At 38.7% G+C, this 7,179-nt stretch overlaps 1 pseudogene; it reads left to right on the top strand.

Moving 5' to 3' along the window:
* The first annotated feature begins 5,987 nt into the window (after positions 1-5,987).
* On the top strand, positions 5,988-6,881 carry LOC105989011 (annotated as a pseudogene).
* The last annotated feature ends 298 nt before the right edge of the window (positions 6,882-7,179 follow it).

The following is a 7,179-nucleotide window of genomic DNA, read 5'->3' as shown; positions in this document are numbered from 1 at the left end:
TATATAATGCTATTTAATCTTTTTCCAGACCTGGCAAATTAATTATTACAGATAAATATAATTCACTTAAAAGTTTTATACTGTTTTGTCTCAGATAATAAAATGTATATAACAAAGTTTGGTTATCTCTTTTCCCAAAGACACTTAATCATTGAAACATTCATGAAACAAATGTCCACTAGTGTTTTCATGTGTCAGGAAGCAAGAAGCAAAAACATAACCTGCTGCTGTTTTCGTGGTGGTTTGGATAAGTGGAAAAACACATACCAACCAAACAATGACCCAAATACCTGTAAATTTGTAACTGTGGAAGGTGCTAGAATACAAAGACAGATCTATTAAAAGAGGGCCTAAAAGGGTATTTGACCTTTGGGGAAGGAATGGCATATTTCCTCCTTGAGCTGACATTTGTACTGGATATGTAGATGAGTTTATTAAGTAAAGAAGGAAGTGGGAACCTACACGTCCAAACAGAGACCAGCAAGTGCTTCCTTCTTTGTAGAAGGAAACAACATGGTAAAGAAGAAAAACAGAAATGTTCTATTCTGATGTGAATAACTATGTATTCATACATGTGTGTGTGTGTGTGTGTGAGTGCGTGTGAGAGAGAGAGAGAGAAGAATTTAAGCTGTTTGTTTTGTTTTTTATTTCATAAACAGTAAATTCAGTTAAGAACTTTCATGTGTAAGTGGTATTAGTAGTACTCTGCCTATAAAGTGGAGAGCAGAGAAAGATGGGAAAGAATGAGGGCTGGGGTTGGGGGGGCAGGGAATGGGGAGATAAGCCAGACAAAATTCTATTGTAAGAGTCCAGGTGACCCAGAAACAGTTGGGCTAGTGCAGGAAGGAGGTGAGGGAGTGAGCTTGTAAAAGTGCGGATTACAAAGCTGCTTAGAGCATGGCAGTCAGGACTCCAGGGGAGCAATGAAACACCAGCCCTTGGTGTTTGAAAGGTTACAGCAGGCTATGTGCTCAGTCCTAAGCATGCAGAAATTCATAAAATATTGACATTTCATTCAGGGCTTTCAGGATTCTGAAATGGGTAAAAGAGGAATCAGAGTATGTGAGGGAGTTATTGCACTGTTCTATGTAATACACCATTACTATATTTGAGCTAGACATGCACTTGTCACTCCATACAGGGTTGCAAATATTCAACTGCTCACAGCTTCTGTAAGGTCATCTATATTGCCTTAAGACCTACTGGACAGAGGCAATGGGAATCGAGGATCACTGCTGACATTACTATTCCAATGTTGTCTAATAATTACTTTTGATGGACAATTAGCATCCTCTTAGGTTCTGCATCTGTCTCCTCTTAATCTGATAATATCTCCTAATTACACATAACACTATCATAGTTTCTTGTTTTGGCAATGGCAATGGCTTTCTAAGACTCAGCTAATATTTAAAAAGTTCATCATTGAGAGATTAGTTAATATTCACTGCATCCCTCCTTAAGCTAGGTCTAGAATCAAATATTGGTAATCGAGTGTAGGAAGTAGAACATGGAGTCCTATAAGTTGGTGGTCTGGGAAGGGTGTTGTTGTTGTTGTGTTTGTTTCTGGTTCCGGTTGTAGGGCCTGAACTCTGGGCCTGAGTGCTGTCCCTCAGCTCTTCAGCTCAAGGCTAGCACTCTACCACTTGAGCCATAGCACCACTTCTGGCTTTTTTCCCCCCTGCTTATGTGGTGCTGAGGAATCAAACCCAGGGCCTCATGCATGCAAGGCAAGTGCTCTACCACTGAGCCACCTTCCCAGCCCAGGGTATGTTCTACTTTGAAATGGAAATGCATTTAAATGTTTTTTTCTGGTAATACTGGATATATTTAATATTATAACATAACAATGGAGGAAAGCTACCTGGTAAACCCCCAACCAGCATGAACTGAGCAATTCTTATTATCTTGAGAACCTCCCATGTATCTAGTCCCTCCTTCCATTTGAAACTATAATCATTTTATGAGTTCTAACATAGATTTAGTTTTCTAGTTTTTAAATTTTGTGTTAATAACATTATAGGAAATAAAACAAAGAAAGTACTTAGTCTAGTTGAAAGGTCCTTCAGGTAGGGGTGATATCGGGTGAGGAAGAGGAAAGTGACACAATGGTGCTCAAAGTTTGTTTGGAAAGCTTGCTGCATGGTGAAACCATTATTAGTAGAGGCAACTGTGAAAGGTGATCAGATATGAGGTTATATTGCAAAATACCTTTTAGATACAGAAAATGATATGCTCATTTAAATGATGAGATGAGAGGTCTGTCCTGGAGATAGAAATTCATGAGAATCTGTGTAGAGATGGATGTAATCCATGAGCACATTTGAGATGGCTGGAAGGCTGATCCTTAGGGAGTGAGTGAGTACTTATTCAGCCCCTGAGTAATTACTGGATTACTGAGCACATAGCATAAATGATATTGTCCCTAGCATTAAGGGGCTCTCTGTGGAGTGCTCAGAACTTTAATTTTTCAGATTCCCAAGCCCACAACATCTTAGTGACATCATTCTTTGAAAAAAAAAGCAAAGTCTGAAGTGAGTGGGAGTCATGCTGTAATTCTTGACCTTTAAGGGTTTTTTTTTCTTCCTTTTAGCTTTGTTTTCTAAAACATGTGGTTTCCTGCCACTGTTTTGGCACATTGGTTATTGAGGTTGAGAAACAGTAGTGGATGTTATATTTGGCAATTATACTCATTACCTTACAGTGTTTGCGTGAGCATAGGCGGTGTCAACTTTTACTGTGCAAGCAGGAAAACAGACCAAGGCAGGGCCTAGAGAGTTCTGGGTGAGATCACCAGGGACCGGAAAAGAAGATTAGAAACCATGGCATGTCAACTCCCAATGGACTTTCCGTGCCTCCGAATCATGCTGTCTTGACTTGCTGGTATTTTGATTCCTCTCAACTTCTGAGACTGGGAAAAGTGACTAGGAAAAGATCTGGCACTGTCGTCTCCTGGGACTCCTCATTCGTCCAGCTGTAGACTACATCCTAATCACTGTAGTTATGATCCATGCCAGAGACAGCAGGATTATCATTGCATTTGAAAACTAAAAGTAGCACAGGGGACAGCAACCATTGCTTCTATTCTAGGAGCATGTCATTCATGGTAATAGGAATAAGCCTTGACATGGCTGGTTTCATAGACATTGGGGAGACAAAAATTTCAAACTCTTTTAAAAAAACATTTTGTGTCTGCACTGGGGCTTGAACTCAAGGCTTCACACTTTCCCTTCTCTTTTTTTGTTGGAGGCTGGTGCTTTACCGCTTGAGCCACAGCTCCATTTTTCAGCTTTTTGCTGGTTAATCAGCCATAAGAGTCTCACAGACTTTTCTCCCCAGGTTGGCTTTGAATGGTGATCCTCAGAACCCAACTTCCTGAGTAGCTAGGATTACAGGTATGAGCTGCCAGTGCCTGATTGCAAAAGCAATAGTTGGTCTAATGAAGCTATCCGGAACTAGTGCCTCTCCAAAATAAAACATATTCAAGAGAGAAGTGATCATATGAAGTTAATAATTTGAATATTCAACTGGTACAGGGTACCCACTGTGGAAAAGAGGTCCCATGGCAGCAATTTCCCCAAAGCTTCATTTCTTTCCCCAGAGATAACAACCATTACTAGTGTTTGTATTCATCTCTCCAGAGAGTTTATGAGCATCTGCTGCATTTATACAAGTAGTAGCTGGAGCATAGTGCTTTCTGCCTTGTGTTTTCATTGGAATTTAATTCTAGATCATATCTATTCTGTTTCACAGCTTTAGAATAGCCCATTGCAAATGTCTCTCAAATTATGAACCAGTTCTCTTTCCAATGTATTTAGAGGTTGTTTCCAAATTCTCCAGTTTTCTATTAAAAGTGTTGAAAACAATATTCTTGTGTAACTTAATTAATACTTATGTGAATAAATCTGGAGGAGAAATTTTCTAAGTGTATGATTGTTAGGCCAAAGAGTATGTATGCATTTACTATGTCGAGATAGTAGAAAGATATATTCAATTGTTATTATAGCCCTTAAAAGACATTGAGCCAATTATTACAGTCATGAAAAATGTATGAGAGTGATTGTTACCCCCATCTACTTCCCAAATGACCATTTTGTTGTTTCACTAAAGTGAGAAATGCTTTTAGAGATATTGAAGCTGTGGGATTTATCCCAGGGTCTTACTTGCTCAGGAATCAAGATACTTTCTGATGCTGCTCTTATGGCTACCCAGAAAGACTTAAGAATTTTTTAGTGCATTCTTTGGCAAATGGCCTAACCTTCATGTGACAATTTTGGCAGAAGGGAATTGAGTTACATTATCAAAGTTTTATAATCATTCACCTAATATTCACTGAACCCTTACTCTGCTCTGTGCTAGAGACTTATTAGAAAACATTGTACAACTAGACTCTCGATCTCTAGAAGCTTACACTACAACAGAGAAATAAGATTTTAAAAATGGTAAGTGCATAAATTAAGAAGTCAACAAATGTGGGAAAATGTATTACAAGGTAAGACTGATGATTAAATGCAGGAGGCAGAGAATTTCACAGGATTAGATGGGATGGCTGTGGGACATCACTGACAAGGAGATATTTTATTGAAAGATATTTGATGGTAGAGAGAACTTCCATCTGACAGAAATGTCTTTCCAAGTAGCGGTTATTTGCAGAATAAACAGTCTAAGGTGAGAATATGTCTGGGATGTTGTGAGGGGGATGAAGTGTGGAGAAAGCTTTGTACAGAGCCCTATAGATAGCTTACTCACAGGAAGGAAATGGGGAAGCACTGTAAGGCTTTGAGTAGAATGGGGAGGAGATCTGATGTGTTACAGATTGTGACTTTAGAATGCTATGTTGCATAAAAAAGACAAAAGAATTCCCTGAGGGTTGGGCAGGAGATATAAGAGACAAAGTGGAGTTCAGAATGACTCTAAGGTTTGTGGTATGAGTTCTATCAGCTGATGAAGTGAGCTTGTGGAAATGGCACAATGTGTAGAGGAGACTGGAATTCCAGTTTTAATCATGTTGTATTAGAAATACCTATTTGGTATCTAATCTATGAGGTCTGTTAAATAACTAGAAAATTGAAAGATGAGCTGAAAGAGAGAGAGAGAGGGAGAGAGAGAGAAACAGAAAGTGGGGAGAGGGAGAGAGAGAAGCCAAGATTCATATATTACACCTTACTGGATACTCAGAGTAATAAGCAATGGTATGTTTGATTAATTTGCTCTGACTAACCTTCATCCAAAGCTGTCTACCTGGCATCAATTTGTTTGCCACACAGCTTCAATATTCTCAGGTTTGTTCAAGCCTTATAAAGGTGGAGACCTGCTGATTACACCTGGGAACACAATAGGTATTGGAGAGAATATGGACAGAGTGTATGCTGCAGAGGAAAGACCCTCTAAGACAGGGCCCTACCAAGACACCCATCCAACATTGTGCACGAAGAGAAGTCTGTAGCTCCACGATTACACTTATGCTACTCTGTTTTGTAGAATCTAGTTTTGCTCCTTCATCCGTTCTCTGTTGGCCTCATCACATCTTAATAAAGAAGGATTCTCAGCTTGTTTCTGGTATCTTAAGAGTTCAGTGGTTACATTATTGGATGGGCTTAATGTAAACTTAAATTGCCCTGGGGTCCTGGTTTGGGAATGTTTCTACTCATAGTCCCCTCTGTTCCACCACCACAGCTAAGATCAGTTGAGAGTGAGGCATGCTGTCTTTTGAAATGTAACTTGCAGAAATAGCTCAAGTTATATCATTTTATAAAGTGACTCCATATTGCATATATCATAAACTTGATGCTTGAGTTTCTTTTTCATTTTCAGTCATCTCTGAAGAGCAAGGCTTCCAAAAGCTACTGAAAGAAGTATAGTGATTTTAAAGAGTTCAGGCACCTCTACTATTCTGGCCTGTGTGGTTTGAGGCATGTTCAGAAAGTGTCTATTTTCTCAAGTTTTGTAGTGAAGATAACAATGGGATTTGTCTTAGAGAGTTGACAAGGGTTTTATAAGAAGTAATAAATGTAAATTACTGATACCATTCCTTGCAAAGTAGCAATCAAGAATTGTTAATGGTGAGCAATCTTAAACTATTATATGTAAAACAAAGAATACATATAGTCTATATTCATGTAGTTTATAAAGTAAGCTTAATGTATATTTATCAAAACATTTAAAATGCATAAATATTGTACCTAAAATGCATAAGTAATAGTAAAATACTTTTTAAACATCAAAAGTGTTTTTCAGTTTAAATGCATACACATTATTTACAAATTCAGCTGATAAAAAGCATGGATATGTAATGCATGTAAATATTCTGAAGCATTTAATTTACATAAACATTTAAATATACATAAGTATATATTATAATAAAATATATGTATTCAATATATAAAAATATAAATAATAAAATAATAATATTTAATAAACATTTGCATTCAGTGTATTAAAGAATCCTAAGTCATGCACATTAAAAAAATTACAGACTAGCTCTCCCTCTCTGATCTGAGGCAGGGGCAACTCAGAGGAGATGCCAGTGACTAGCAGGAGCTGCCACTACCATGAGCCTCCTCGACAAGCCCAAGACTGAGATGACCCTGGAGAAGAGTTGACTTGGAGAAGAGTTTAGCTCTCCGTGCTCACACAGTCAGGCAAGAGCAGTACCCAGGTGCTCATCAACTGCAGCAACAACAAGAAGTTCCTAGGTCAGGTGAAGGCCTTTGACAGGTACTGCAACGTGGTCCTGGAGAACGTGAAGATGTGGACTGAGTCCTCAGGTACAGCCAGGGCAAGAAGTCCAAGCCGGTCAACAAGGAGAGCTGCATCTCCAAGATGCTTCTGCACGGGACTCGTTCTTTGTGGTCCTGCAGAACTCTCTCATCACAGGCAAGTAGAGGTAGCCTCGACCTCTGTGCAAAGATATGCCTTTTGTGATGGGAATAAAGTCCTTTTCTTTTTTTCTAAAAAGAAAAGTTACAGACCAAAACATAAAAAAAAAAATCAACTCACCTTGAAATTCTTCTCTTTGTCTGTGTTTCTTTTTTTGAGGCAGAGACCCACTTGTTTGGGTCCATGATGTCCTTGAACTTGAAGTTCTCCTGCCTCAGATTTCTAAGTGTTAGGATTATAGGCATCTTGCACTTAAGCTATGCTTTGAATACATGGAACAGGATGTATGAAACCAAAGGAGCA

Source organism: Dipodomys ordii, unplaced genomic scaffold (genome assembly GCF_000151885.1).
Source record: "Dipodomys ordii isolate 6190 unplaced genomic scaffold, Dord_2.0 Scaffold53, whole genome shotgun sequence".
Classification (NCBI taxonomy): Eukaryota; Metazoa; Chordata; class Mammalia; order Rodentia; family Heteromyidae; genus Dipodomys; species Dipodomys ordii.
The sequence above is the reverse complement of the archived record's forward strand: the minus strand, read 5'-3'. Positions and strand labels throughout refer to the sequence as shown.